Here is a 15,669-nt window from a genome sequence, read left to right as displayed (position 1 = left end):
ATCCAAGGCTAGGCTTCTGATTGGTTTCCGATTGCGCAGGCGCACCAGAAACAATAGCGGAAGCTGCGGCAGACGTTTGGTTTCCAAAAAATCATTCGAAAACCAGAACACTCACTTCCAGTTTTTGATCATTTGGGAGCCGAGGTATGACTGTAGATACAATGGGCACAATTCAGCCAAAGTTTAAGAAGGTAGGGATACTCTGAATATTCACAAGTAGTGAATATGCAATGATGGGGGTGGGGTAGGTTGGGAGAGTCACCCTTGTCTGTGGCCTCCTCCAGGGTATTTCAGAATCAGAGGGTGCTGGCGAGCTGACCCTCTGGTCAGGTGGTGGTGTTGCTAAATGTGAGGTCTGCCAATAAGAAAACATCCACCATTCATTTGACAGTGGGGGGGGGGCAATTTGGCACGTGCAACTAAAACATGGGTAGATGGCCTGAGCAAAGCCAGCTGTGTCCACTTGGGTACTTGATGCAGCACCAGCCAAGTTCAGAGGGGCAGAATGAGGGGGTGGTTGTCATCCGTAAAGAAATCATCTCTTTCACCAGGAGAACAATCCATACTGAGACTGGGTTTGAGGGGTTTTTGTGGTGTTGGGCCAGAGAGACAGAATAGGGATGCTATTAGTGTACAATTACCCTACTATGATACAGTCTCCCTAACCAAGCTGGTGGAATTAGTCTCAAATGTAGTTTTGGATAACCCCTTCACCACAAGCTATGTCAGCCTCTTTTATAAACTGTTTCATTGCTATGCATGATGGAGGATGTGATCACGGTTCCTCATTCTCACCTTTTCTTTATTACGATTTCCCAGGCTTTCTATTTTTGTTGCAAATGTATGTTTTAAAAGGATATTAAAAGCCATACAGGATCAGACCAAAGGCTTATCTAACCCAGCATCTTATTATTCAAATGGTGAACCAAGGCATGAAGAAGAGATCCATTTTGGCTGAACTGTGGCAGGCCAGAATATTAGTCTTATTAGATTCAATACTTGTCTGGGAGAAGACTTATTTATATTTGCCCCTGTAAGAATAGGTCATAATTATTTTACTTGCAAATTGTGGGCTTTGTTGAATGATAGCTTGATTCTATATGCAGTCAAAGAGAAATTCTTAGGTAATATTTCACCCTAATTTACCAAACTTATACATGTATAACATAGCACAAATGAGAACCTTTAATTAAGTATAAAGTACATCTGCGGCTCTCATAATTAAAGCTTTGCTAGGGCAAGATTCTCAAGAGGAAGCATGTACAACAAAATCTACTTGATTTTATCTCTCCTTTGCTGGCAACAATAATCTTTCTTCAGTTAAATGTTTTTAAGTTGTGAAGCTTGAAAGGCTGTATACACTAAGAGGTCTACTTGTTAACAGCAGTTTTCTGTACAAAAAACCCCCCACTATTCAATTGCTTAATCCATGGCTATTATTCCATGCAAAATTTCTTAGGGTTGAAATGATGAGTCTGAAAAGTCACTATTTCAGTCACATGTAATTTTCATAGGTGAGCTGGACCTTTAAAGATAAAGGTAAAGGGACTCCTTTATTGGCTGAGGGAGCCGGCGTACAGCTTCCGGGTCATGTGGCCAGCATGACTAAGCTGCTTCTGGCGAACCAGAGCAGTGCACGGACCTTTATTTGAGTTAAATACCACCCATAATGGTTTAATGGAATAATTTCTGAAGACAGTATAAGAAAGCTGCAGTAAAAAACCCCAGCCTCCTGATACATGCCTTTTGAAATTCCAGAGTGTTTTCATTGCTTGCTACTTTATTTTCAATCGGGGCTGGGGAAGGCAATTTTTACTCTTAATCCTACCTTCTAGAGGTCCTTTCCCTAGAAATCTGCTCCCTCTTCCCATCTCTGTGTTTGCATGTGACTGTGCTTAGACATGTACTGTATTTTGGCTCTTCCCTAACTTAGCCTTTCACTAAGTTCATACCAGCTGTATGTTACTGAGGCCAAGTTTACAATGTGAGCCCAGAGAGCAAGATCAGACTAGAGTGTGCTGAGCATGTCTTTCCTCCAAAACTCCACACTATCTCCTCCTCTTTTTTGTTTGCTTCTTGAGTTTATGTTATATGCGTGCTAGTTTGGTCATGGTTAGAATTATTAACTAATTAACTGAAACTGAAGAAAAGTGTGTATGTGTGTGTATCTCAAATTTTCCACATCACCATGTTATAAGTGCATATTTTGCTGAGCTATTGCAATGTTACATGTGTATATTTTGATCATGAGTATATTCAGTATAAAAAAAACATTTTAAGACATGCCATTTCCCAAAATCCACAAGACTAGAACATTTGTACGTGAAACACCCGTCTACCAAGGAGGCTTGCTGAGACACCTCCCCTGTCAACTTATAGATAGCCATAGGTAGGTGACTGCCTCACAGCCTTAGCCACTACCCATTTGCATTGTGGAGATACGTAGCAGTAGCCTGCTGTGCAACTGGGTTGCAAGCAATTGCTGAGCTTATGGGAAGCACTTCCCATAATGTGATTTGAGCACTCTCTGTATTACAAATAAAAATAATAAATGAAGGGCTATATGAATACGATGTACTATCATCAGTATCACACAGGCTTAGTTCAATGTTGCTTTAAGTATGACAGAACACCATGGAAGCAGCTTTTATGTTGGTTACAGTGCTGCTTTTTCAAAGTTTGCAATCGTGTAGGCAGAACCAACTACCTGCATATTTACTATGAAATCATCACTGGGATGGAATCATGATTTTGTGGTAAGGATCACAAAAGGGTACCTAGAACACCACCTCTTTATGATCATAATAGTTTTTAGCATTCATATAGTGCTTTTTTTGAAAATTCAGTTTTTCACACACATTATAATGGGCAACAGCTGAAACGGAAATGATATAGAATAATTTCTCTCTTGATTTAATCTCCCCAATAGTAAGTTCAAGACCAAGTGTGGTCGTCCTCATCTGCATCTTTCTTTTTTAAAAAAATGGTGCATTCTCCCTCTGATATCAGTTACATTTGCAAAAATCATTCTGATGTATTTTATTAGTGTGTGTGTTGCCTCTGGAGGCAGGTCATGGTGCAATTCCAAAAGAGAATTCCTTTTCGGTGGTGTTCCCCATACTCTAGGACTCCATCACTCTAGAATATCCACATGAGAGCTTGGAGGTCAGTTAAAAGTTGGCATCAATTATCTGAGAATGCCTGTGCAAAAAGATAGGTTATTGAAACAAGCCACCATGCGTGCCTATCACATTGCACAGGGAAGTTCATTCCACAAAGTGCATGCTACCATGTTCTCGCTGGGTGGATTTCTGCAGATCACAACACTCTCAGCAAAAATCATCTGATGACTGTAGTGATCTCACAGGTCTATTTGGGAAGAGACACATTTTCTTGGTTGTCTGCTTTTCAAATATGTAGTTTTAGGGATATGGACTGGGATGGTTTGTGGCAGATACAGCATCTCTAGTAAAAGGAAGGGGACCAAGAGTTGGCCAAGGGAAAGAGGCAAACAAGGTAATAAATGAACTGGTTGTTGCCTTTGTACTTTCACATGACATTCTAGGCTCAACACTGCCAGAAAGATATTGACATGCTGGATAAAGTTCAAAAACAATAAACACAAAAACAACAAATGAGTTGACCTATGGAATAAGAGTAAAAGGAGCCACAGAAGCACAGTCTGATTAAGAGGTGACTACCGGTAATAGTCAACTCACAATCTACAAATCACAAAAACCAAGATTGTTTCAAAGAATAAGATGAGTTAGTCAATGTTAAAATGAATCAGTCAATGTTATCTAGGAACAATAGTATGATAATGTACTGGGCATAAAGGAAAGTTTCCAGTTGCTTAAGACTTTTGATAAGGCAATGGACAAAAAAGAACTAAATATTAAGCTGGAAAAGCAATCCACCATTTACCTGGAAGTGAACTGTGTAATTTCATAGTTGTTGGTCCATCTGATTCTATTTACCATGCAACATTGATTTTTTTTCTTTAAAAACTGTACCCTTCAGGCTTTTGTGTTACCAGTACCAGTCAAAACTGAATTAGGTCTTAAGCCCTGGATCAGTTAGGGTGACGAAACTGATGAACACTGACTGAAGTCTAAGGCACTTATTCAGTTTCAATTCAATGACTCTAGCCTATGTTATAGTTCAGATGGTGTAAAATTGTGCCGGCTCTGCATCATCTGCCCCATAAGCATATAGTTCTGGGAACTGCTAGTTCTGTTTGCACAAAACCAAATGCTTATTAGTGTTCCAACACTGGGTTTCATTGTAGGAAACCAAGTATTTTATTAAAGGGATATTCCTCAGTGGTGTTTTGTGCAATGTGTGGGTATGTTCCTGATGAAGGGCTGCATAAGATCTGCTGATCAGAAACAATTCTTTTCCAAGAGTCTGGGCAGAGTCCTTCAGCCACTAGCAGATCTACTCCTGAATAAGCCAGCAGCCTGTCTTTTTAGAAGACTAGAGTGCTAATTCACAAATAATTTCTTAATGCTCTTTGTAACCACAAAATTCCACATCTGCAAAGCACGTCATAAGACTATTTTGGAATAGTTTGTCCTTGCTTCCAGAAAGGAATGGGATGGTGTAAAGTCACTTAAATCACATTTTCCTTCATTATGGATTCATCTCACATGGCAGAGGATTATTAATAAACATCTCAATACAGCTTTAGGACTGAGTTCAACCATCTAAATATGAAAGGTACATTGCTGAAGAGAGAAATTAGGCTTTACCTGAACCAGCTGCACTAGTACATTCACTGGTGATATATATCTCTAATAAGAGTTCCTCCTGTCTAGGTAGTTTTTAAGAGACTACTGGTTTAAGATACGACTACATGCCTTATCTGGAGCCAAACCAGCAATCCATCTGTGGTGGGAGTGTGGTGGGAAAATAACTTTCCTGGATCTCAAGGTCCCTTAGATCAGTGCTCCCCAACCTTTTTATCGCCGCGGACCAGTCAACGTTTGATAATTTTACTGCGGCCCGCTGAGGGGGGGGGGCGTTGATTGTTTCGTGGCCCGCTGAGGGGGGGGCATTGATTATTTATATTTTATTTAGATTGTTTTGATTTAATAATTTTAATTTAATTGTATTTAATGTTCCTTGGGCGGACCGGTACCATTTGATCCACGGACCGGTACTGGTCCGTGGCCCGGGGGTTGAGGACCACTGCCTTAGATGACCTTTAGGAGACAAATTAGTGCTCACTTGCATTCAGATCACATGCTCTGCCACTGAGTTATGGATCTTTTTCATCCTTATCTTCCTTATGTCTTACTCCCCAAACCTCGCCTGAAAATTCTCTCTCAAGATTTATGCTGAATCTTACTATGAGTATGTTGCTCACAGTAGTAGATTTTGATGTATCTAGTGGGATAAAAGGAGATCTTCATTAAAATGTCCCAAACTCTTCCATTTATAGTTTGCAGATGAAGTCTGTATTTTTTATCATCTGCAAATGCATTTTAAGAAGCTCTTGAACTCTTTACTACCTCTGTGTTGACTCAGCTAAAGAAGATGTATATTCCAACTGGGTCTGAACTTTCCAGGGCTTAAATCACAGATTTCTGCTTCTGGAGGAGACATACTGAATCTCAGTGTCCTGAGGATCAGGGTTCATCCATTGTATACACCACCCAGGAATATATTTGCCAAGAATGATTTGCTCATTGCTGGCTTAAAAATCTTTGAGATTTGCCCTTATTAAGAAAGCAGAGCTTCCCTCTCCTGCCAGATTAAGAAAATATATCTAAAACATAAAATGGAACATTATTTGCCAAATGAGGTTTCTATATATGATTTATATTATAATTAACTTTTCTGTATCCTTTTCCATAAAGTTCTCTCATTTTCTGTAATGCCATTTCACTGAATGCTTGTAACTACAGACTAAAAGTGTACATGTTTAATTTATTACCAAGAAGACCTTCATCCCTGGTGGTTTTGAGTAGGAAAAGGAATTCAGAACATTTACTAATCAAAAATTTCTTTGGTCATACATGTTTAGTCCAGTGGTAGAGAACCTGTGACCTTCCATGCTCTCTGTCTGGTCTTCAGGACTGTCCTCAAGTCATAATAAAATTATTTATTATTATTTATTTATTTATACCCCGCCCATCTGGCTGGGTTTCCCCAGCCACTCTGGGCGGCTTCCAACAGAAAAATAAAACACAGTAATCTATTAAACATTAAAAGCTTCCCTGAACAGGGCTGCCTTCAGATGTCTTCTAAAAGTCTGGTAGTTGTTTTCCTCTTTGACATCTGTTGGGAGGGCATTCCACAGGGCAGGCGCCACCACCAAGAAGGCCCTCATATACCCCACCTCAGCCACATCCCCTCTCTCTGACCCACAACTCTCACTGTTCCTGCTTTACATCTTTCCTGGCTGGAATGCTGAACTCCAATAGTGTTCCTTGCTTGCCTAGATGGGTATAGAGGAGGGTGTATAAAACTAGCTTATTATGCAGATATTTTATTTGACTTTGTTGCTCTACCTCCTTGTACCTCTGGCCCTGCCCACCACTGGCATGTGACTAGAATGGAATGTGGCCGCTGCTCCAAAAAGGGTTCCCCTACCACTGCTTTAGTTCCACTGAACCACATGTAACCAACATCAGAATTGTGGCTTATATTTATACATTAGTGATTGTTAAGTCATTTTTATGAACTAGGAAAACCATTTACTATGGATATGATTTTGCCCTCAGCATGCAAGGGAGGCTCATGGCTGTTTGGAGCAGGCACTGAGTGTGGGAAGTCATGTTTCTTGAGCAGCTTGTGAAGCCTAGCATCTTCCTCACTGAAACCTGTGCTCTTGCTCATCTCCCCACGCCCACCAATTTGCCCTGACCATCTGCTGTAATTTAAACTGGACCACCACCATGGAGTCTCTGCTGTGCTGTTACGTTCAGTCTATCACATAGGTACAGTTCATCAACATGTTATAATTGCAATGTGAAATATTCAGTCTTTGCCTGCATTATTTGATCAAGATTCTTGATATCCACAGGAAAGATAAAGTCCCGGTTCAAGTTCTTGAACAACACAACTTCTCTTGGATATTATCCTTCCTTGCCCAGACTTAGCTGTTTGGAGCGTGGAGGAAACTTGACACATCACATTTGGGAGGGAGGGGACAATCAAGGGCAATAATAAATTATCGCCACCTAATGATTGAATTGTAACTCAGTAAATATGCAGAAGCAACATTTGTATACAGTACTTGCTTGAACAATGGATAGTAAGAAGCCAAAATCTCTTTTAGCTTTGCAGCTTTTTATTCTCCTATCTGTTTTTTGCATGAATTTGTTTGTGATTTTATGGGATGTTTAAATGCTGCATTTTATCTTACAGTATTTGACTGTATTACTGAATATTTTTTAATTTTTGTTTTATCTAGTGAACTGCCCACTGAACTTTTTGTTATGGGATGTCAAATAAAGAACACAAATAAATATTCAATCATTCAAATAGATCATCAAAGCTATGTCTTTTTTGCTTCTGGAAACAAGCCAATGTCCAAAAAACAGGCAGCTGAAAGGTTGCAAAAGTAATATGGAAGAAAGCCAATCTCATAACCGGAGGTCTAATTCTATACACATAGCTTTATTTGTATACAACTGTGTGTCGTATATTCTAACAATTTGAATTTATTTAACCATTTAGAACAGATTTAAAAATACACCTATCAGGCTAGGTGTCAGAGAAGGTAGAACTGACAGAAGCTTGATTCCTTGAGGAGTGAACAAATAATCATGTGCTAATAAGCTGGAGCAGGATTTTATATAGCTGAATAAGAACAAGGTAAAATTAACACTTACCCTCAGTTTCTAGGTCTCAGACTTCATCTCACTACATACTCTCTGAACTGGCATCAATTAATTGGTTGTCAATTTCAATTTTTGCAACCAATGAAATAAAACAGCAATGCATCAATTCCCACATAATAGCCAGGACCAACAAGTAAGGTTTCAGCTGGCACTGCAAATTCGTAAGCGTTGGTGCCAGCCATATATGAGGAGGAAGGAAATTTCTTAAGTAAGGTGACAGCACCAGGGAGGTCTTCGCTCATGTCAGATTTCAGTTAACTGGCACAGTTAAGAAGGCCTCCCCCCGTAGCAGGTGCTGTGATTCTTCAACTGTTTGACTTCACTCCTGGAGCCACACTCCATTGTCTCTTGAGTGAGAAACAGATGCCAACAACTCGATATTTCTGTGGCACTGAATCAGAACTGTGCCCAATATGAGCAGCAGCAAGAGAAAATGCACCCAAATTCCTTTTGCATTAATCAGGAGAATTGGCAAAGCTGAGTGTAATGGACTTCCCACAAGTTCAGAAGCAACAGCAACAACACATCAGCAAAGGGCAAACCACAAAGATACAGCAGGCCTATCCTGGCTCCCACCCAACACACATACACACACACAGGCTCTTACTTGTAAATAAGGAAGAGATAGTTATTCAGACAAGTACTGTAATGGTACAGGCTCAACAGCAGATGCTGTACTCTGGAGTCACTTCAGGAGCAAGACAAGAAATACTGAACGGTACGGAATTCACAAAGATGACCCAACAGCTCCCCCACCCTTCCCACCAGCTTTTGCGGATGAGGCATAACATGCTTGCTCATGAGACTCTTGCCTCAAAGGAATGCTAAGCTTGCAAACATGTGCTCTGTCGGAGCTGGTGGGTCTGCTCCCATCTGCAAAGACCGTGCCTGGTTCTATGTGCCAAGACTGCACCCTCCTGTTCAAACTCCTGCTCAATCACTACCACCTCCTGTTCAGACTTCCCCCTCAGCTGATCAAAGCCCTTTTCAGCCTCCACTGAGGATCTCCATGTTGCAAAAAGGTGAGAAGAAAGAGCTGGTATCCCTGCTCCGCTTTCCAAGCCACCTAACGTCAGGGTGGAAAGAGGAGATCCCCCCCCTTTCAAAGTAGGTTCCCACCATTCAGCCCCCTCTTCTGTTTCTTCTTCGTCTCCTGTGTCAGTCTGCCAGCCTAAGCCTGATCCTAACAATACTGTGGGGCTCATGGCATGAGCCTCTCTTTCATGCTTTTAACATTCTCAAATTTATGCAGTGACAAATACCTTGGTTTGTGAGGGGCAAGACACAAAGTTAATGAACCATTCTGACCCCTAAGTCAGAAAGTCCACAGGATCGCAACATCTAGTTGCAACTATAATCTAATTGCCCACAATAGTCTGTTCACCAATACCAGGGATTAGGTTTCCATGCCTTCTCCAAACTGTATTGATAGTTGCACCAATTGTTCAAACATTCCTAAACAAACATGCCCTTTTCTTATGAGAAACTCTACATCACCTGGACTGCCTTATTTCATCTGTTTGATAGGTCTAGTAGCCAACCAGGAAGAGAAGAACCCCACTCACACACACAAACCCAATCATGTTGGCTGCACAAGCTTGTGCTGGTTCCATGTAAGCCCCAATTAGGTGTGTAGCATAGCTGTCAACCCTCCCTTTTTTGCGGGGAAACTCCCTTATTCCAAGCCACAGCTGCCAACCTTCCCTTTTTGCTGGAAATTCCCTTATTCCAACGCCATTTCCCACTGCTATCCTGGTTTGTTAGATATACTGTAGACCAGGCATCCCCAAAGTGCGGCCCTCCAGATGTTTTGGCCTACAACTCCCATGATCCCTAGCTAACAGGACCAGTGGTCGGGGAAGATGGGAATTGTAGTCCAAAACATCTGGAGGGCTGAAGTTTGGGGGTTCCATGCCTTAGACTGTCCCTGGGACAGGTGAGGCTGCTGATCCCTTATTTTCAAATCCGAAAGTTGACAGCTATGGTGTGTAGCTTGGAGGGAAAATCAATGTGAGCTGATGTACTGGGTACATTTGGACTATAGGGATCCCAAGTGCTGAATTCTAAATTCTCAAATTAGAGCCATTTAGCAGTGCAAGTATACAATGTTAAAGCAAAGTTCCTTGGTGGGGAGGGCCCATATCTCAGTGGTACTGGCAGACCACTTGCTTTGCATGCAGATGATCCCAGGTTCAGTTTCTGGCATGTACAGTTAAAATAATCAGATGGTGGGAAATACCTGAGACCCTGGGAAACTCCTGCTGAAGTAGACAACACTGGATTAAGTATACAAGTGGTGTCACCTGGAATAAGGCTGCAGCAAGGATACATAATCCATTTCATGGAGATGTTGATAAACAGGAATTCCTTTGTTGTTGAAAAAATGTCTGCGTCTCCCGTTTATCAAAAAGCTAATGCAGAAGTCTTAATCCAGAGTGAGTGTAATTATTCTGTTACATGTTGGCCTCAAAAGTGTGATCAAAGGTTTTCAGGAAGCATCCTGTCCAAGTTGACTACTACTTTTTCCTCTGCATGCTAAGAAGATGCTGAGCCCACAGGTTTACAGTTTGCCTATCAAACATCATGGTAAAATCACCTTTGCCGCTTTGCAGGATGATATGGGTGTGTAGCATAGCTGTCAACAGAGGAATTATACCAGAAAGATATGGAGGTCTCGTACACCCCAGGTAGTGTGGTTGCTGACCTTCAGCCAGACATCTTGGAGAGTGAAGTCAAATGGGCCTTAGAAAGCACTGCTAATAACAAGGCCAGTGGAAGTGATGATATTCCAGCTGAACTATTTAAAATTTTAAAAGATGATGCTGTTAAGGTGCTACACCCAATATGCCAGCAAGTTTGGAAAACTCAGCAATGGCCAGAGGATTGGAGAAGATCAATCTACATCCCAATTCCAAAGAAGGGCAGTGCCAAAGAATGCTCCAACTACCACACAATTGCGCTCATTTCACACGCTAGCAAGGTTATGCTTAAAATTCTACAAGGCAGGCTTAGGCAGTATGTGGACCGAGAACTCCCAGAAGTGCAAGCTGGATTTTGAAAGGGCAGAGGAACCAGAGAACAAATAGCAAACATGCGCTGGATTATGGAGAAAGCTAGAGAGTTCCAGAAAAACATCTACTTCTGCTTCATTGACTATGCAAAAGCCTTTGACTGTGTCGACCACAGCAAACTATGGCAAGTTCTTAAAGAAATGGGAGTGCCTGATCACCTCATCTGTCTCCTGAGAAATCTCTATGTGGGACAAGAAGCTACAGTTAGAACTGGATATGGAACAACTGTTTGGCTCAAAATTGGGAAAGGAGTACGACAAGGTTGTATATTGTCTCCCTGCTTATTTAACTTATATGCAGAATTCATCATGCGAAAGGCTGGACTAGATGAATCCCTAGCCGGAATTAAGATTGCCGGAAGAAATATCAACAACCTCAGATATGCAGATGACACAACCTTGATGGCAGAAAGCGAGGAGGAATTAAAGAACCTTTTAATGAGGGTGAAAGAGCAGAGCGTAAAATATGGTCTGAAGCTCAACATCAAGAAAACCAAGACCATGGCCACTGGTCCCATCACCTCCTGGCAAATAGAAGGGGAAGAAATGGAGGCAGTGAGAGATTTTACTTTCTTGGGCTCCTTGATCACTGCAGATGGTGACAGCAGTCACGAAATTAAAAGACGCCTGCTTCTTGGGAGAAAAGCAATGACAAACCTAGACAGCATCTTAAAAAGCAGAGACATCACCTTGCCGACAAAGGTCCGTATAGTTAAAGCTATGGTTTTCCCAGTAGTGATGTATGGAAGTGAGAGCTGGACCATCAAGAAGGCTGATCACCGAAGAATTGATGCTTTTGAATTATGGTGCTGGAGGAGACTGTTGAGAGTCCCATGGACTGCAAGAAGATCAAACCTATCCATTATTAATGAAATCAGCCCTGAGTGCTCCCTGGAAGGACAGATCGTGAAGCTGAGGCTCCAATACTTTGGCCACCTCATGAGAAGAGAAGAATCCTTGGAAAAGACCCTGATGTTGGGAAAGATTGAGGGCACTAGGAGAAGGGGACGACAGAGGACGAGATGGTTGGACAGTGTTCTCGAAGCTACGAACATGAGTTTGACCAAACTGCGGGAGGCAGTGCAAGACAGGAGTGCCTGGCGTGCTATGGTCCATGGGGTCACGAAGAGTCGGACACGACTAAACGACAAAACAACAACAACATGGGTGGCCAAGCTATCTCAGGATGAGAGAACTCACCCTGATGCCATTTGAGAAAAGGATACAAAAGAGGGATAAAATGCTCCATTAGGTAAATAGAAATATCAGTTCTGTACCCCCTCCCCCAAGCTTACAAAGGGAGATTTTAAAATACAGGTAGTGCTGATCCATTTGCTTAAACCCTCGCCTTCTCTTTCTTGCCTGACTTGCAGCACAATCCTAACCACAGTAAGTCAGAAGGAAGTCCTATTGAATTCCATGGGCATTACTCCCAAGGGAACAGAACTGCCCCCTCAATCCTACCTCCAAAAAGCATGTAAAGAAGCAACCTCTCTTCCCCTTTTGTTTGTGACTGTTTTTCCTCTGTTGTAAGCTCTGCTTGTGTTATTCTATTAATTGATTGAATTACTTTTTGGCTTTAATTCTCTCCCCACCCCTGCACACCACTTATCTGTGCCCTACTGACTGCAATAGGATTTCTGATAGGGCATAGTTAGAATTACTGTACACTGTTAGTATTTTGCGTGTGCCCCATGCGTATATGCCTACACATTCTCTTTTGTATTTAAAATTAGACGTAATTATTTCATGAATTAAGATACATTGGGGAGCAGGGATATGGCATCCACTCCAACATTTCAATGCTTTCTGTACAGTTGAGAACACACCGTTCTTCCAAGTGATATTGCACAAGGAACTTTACTCCCAACTTGACCTGTAGACCCTGAAGCTCTCGCTCTGGGAGTCATTTGAATTTTGGCAGCCAAGCAACTAAGAGCCAATCCCACAGCATTAATTTAGAGCTTGCAGGTGAAAGAAGCTTGAACTGTCCTGTCTGCCTAGAGAGTGGTCTGCTTACATGGTACATTTTTCAGTCTAAAACATCTGCCGTATTTAATGCCAGCTAAACTGAAATGTGAATTAATTTGCTTTGCAGCTGAAAGTTCGTCTTGCTGCAGAACTGCATAGAGGGTGATGTTCTTAATGATACCTTTATATACACATGCCACACACACAAAGTTATAACAGCCTTTGAAGCCCAAAGTCGCATAGTTGCTTCTGGCTTCATTCATAAATAACTAAATGGAAAGATTCATGTGGTTCCCAGCAGGTATCCTTACAATATGACACTTCAACCAAGTGAGTTCTGTAAAAACATTTTTTTCACCCAGAGTGCTGAAGACAGGCTGTTATTCCTGCTCTGTGAAAAAGGAAGCACTTGTTATTTTTTCCTACATCCCCAGTAATTACTGCTCCAGATGTCAGTTTTCCACAGCCGGAGACACAGATTCCAGATAGCAACACCGTCCTCAGCCACTATTCAGGGGTGGGTGGGAATGCAATCATTGGACGCATTCACTGCTACGGGAAAATGAATAACTATATCCCACATCACACACATAACTCCTAGGTGTGTACTTAACTTATAGCCATCTTGTAAAAAATGCCAATACCACAAACATTCAAGAAAGTAAGATAGTCACCTACTTTGACAGGATCATCTGAGTTGCAGCCAATCTTCTCATTCTGAGACAAAAGCTGGAGCAAGAGACATTAAAATTGTCTTTCCCATTGAGTGGTTTCTGCTGCATGTGTGCTTGTATTTTCAGCTATGATGAGATTCTCTTTCTGGCAGTAACTATGAGCCTTGATAGAACTGTAAAATGAATAATCATGGCTGGCTGGCTGGCTGAAAAATAAAGTACTAGCACCACCATATGCTAGAGGTTGGGAAATCTATTAAATACCCAAAGAGCCCTGTGAATCCTGTTTTCTCTGCTTCTCTCTCTGCACTTTATAGTTTTGCTTTTTAACTTACCATCAAGGTTGAGAGATATATGACAGGATATAGTGCTATTAATTTGCCAGGAAAATGCTAAGGTGGTCCAAATGAATTTCTTTCCCTATGTTATAAATTGTGGAGAAGGTAGAAATTCCCCCCCTCTACAAAAAAAAAAAAGTTGGGCCTCTTAAAAATGCATTAGTTAAGGAGTAGGCAGGAAATGCATGCTGCTAGATATTCATTAGAATGGGGCCACAAGCTCAAAACGTTGGCAAAGGTAAGTTAAAGCTGTATGCATTTTCACCTACCCCTTGGAAGCAAAATATAGTTTATTGGCCCGTCATTACCTTCCACTCACCTACTGCTGAGTAGTATGATATTTGCCTGAAGTGGCCCTGAAAAGGATTAGTTTCCTACTGGTTCCTAAGCCCTTCCCATCTGTCACATGATCTTCCCATTTCTGCCTGGAACACAGCTGTTTAAGTTTGCCTTGGGCACAAACAGATCCTGTGAGACAGAAAACAAACTAACAAGTTGCTTGCCTAATTTAAAGGAGATATATGGTGAAAAATGAATTTTAAAATGACAAAGCATTAGCTTCCCTATATGAAAAATGCTGAGGTGGGTTAATAAATGTAAATTAAATGGATTAAACTCTGTGGCCTAATTGCACACAAATATAGACACCTTTAGTTGTCTGCAAATGTTTGAATTGTTACATGCTATAATATTGTCTGCTGCATGGCTTCCACATAAGATTATACTGTATAAGACTGTTGGTGGTGGATTAATGTTCTGAGGGGCCCTATGTGCAATCCTTTGTGGGGACCCTATTTTTTCACCTAAATAAATGTGACTATTGTCAAAATTGGAGATGTATGAGACAATAATTATGTTTCTGCCCTCACACTGTGCTCCTAAAACAAGTTGGCAACAATCCTTGCTGTAATGCTAATATGAATGTCTCTGAAATCGGTGTCCCCCAAAAGTGGGTGCCCCCCCAAAATGGAAACACTTGGGGGAAATGTTATGATTATGATACAGTCTCTCCACTGTCCTACATTAAAACCACTTAGGAACAATCTTTCCCCCACCTCCCCAAAAAGTATTTCTATGGGAAGCCAAAGCAAAGGAGGCGAAACAGCCTCAGCACTTCCCACAGCCCATGCACCCTCCAAAAACCTAAAGAGGTTGACTTATCCTACCCTTTTCTTTCCATCTTTGTCCCACAACTGCCTGGAGAAGTCCTTCCCTCTGTAAAGGAGAGTTGGAGTTATTATAGCCAACCAGAGTGGGAAGTGGGTTGGCCCTTCCAACTCCACCAAGTGGTCTGTGCTACGGAGCTGGAGGAAGCATTGTTATTGTCTCTCCACCTGATGTGGGTTAGTGATCCCAGCTTAAAAGGTTGTCTGCACATACCTTCTTATCTAAAAGTAGTAGAGATTTGCTTTTTTAAAAAATGAAAGCTCAGAGCCTGCAGCACATCCTGGCATGGAATCTGGTGCAATTACTCCAATTATGCCTTTATAAATTCAGCCCTATTTAGATCCTAAGGATTACTATTGCCTGGTGTCCACACAACCTACTTAATGAATTACAGCTCTGACCTCACCTGTTGGCTAAAAGCGACAGGTAGGAGCAGCCAGGCTAGCTCCTTTAACAGAAATTGCTTTAAAGTAAAAGATAGCTGAGTCTGGTGCCCCTGTTCAGAGGCCTTTGGGGGCACCAGGCTGGTGACCCCATCATGAGATAATTTTAATCTGTTTTATTATTTTGACTTCTGTGTGTTTTGAAGTATGGTTGTG

At 41.5% G+C, this 15,669-nt stretch overlaps 1 protein-coding gene across 10 annotated transcripts in view; it reads right to left on the bottom strand.

Annotated features, from left to right (window-relative positions):
* Nucleotides 1-14,262, bottom strand: part of ESR1 (estrogen receptor 1) — a 203,998-nt gene extending 189,736 nt beyond the window's left edge. For 2 of the 10 annotated variants that reach the window (XM_088667299.1, XM_088667298.1), the window contains exon 1: nt 13,570-14,243. The gene's annotated coding sequence lies outside the window, so the exon portion shown is untranslated. Of the gene's footprint in view, nt 1-7,841; nt 8,420-8,457; nt 10,599-13,569 lie in introns of those variants that run through there. The other 8 variants (XM_035108734.3, XM_088667296.1, XM_088667303.1 and 5 more) reach the window with 7 other exon arrangements.
* Nucleotides 14,263-15,669: the final 1,407 nt, after the last annotated feature.

This window comes from Zootoca vivipara, chromosome 3 (genome assembly GCF_965207765.1).
Source record: "Zootoca vivipara chromosome 3, rZooViv2.hap1.1, whole genome shotgun sequence".
Lineage (NCBI taxonomy): Eukaryota > Metazoa > Chordata > Lepidosauria > Squamata > Lacertidae > Zootoca > Zootoca vivipara.
This window is presented reverse-complemented; position numbering and strand designations above follow the sequence as displayed.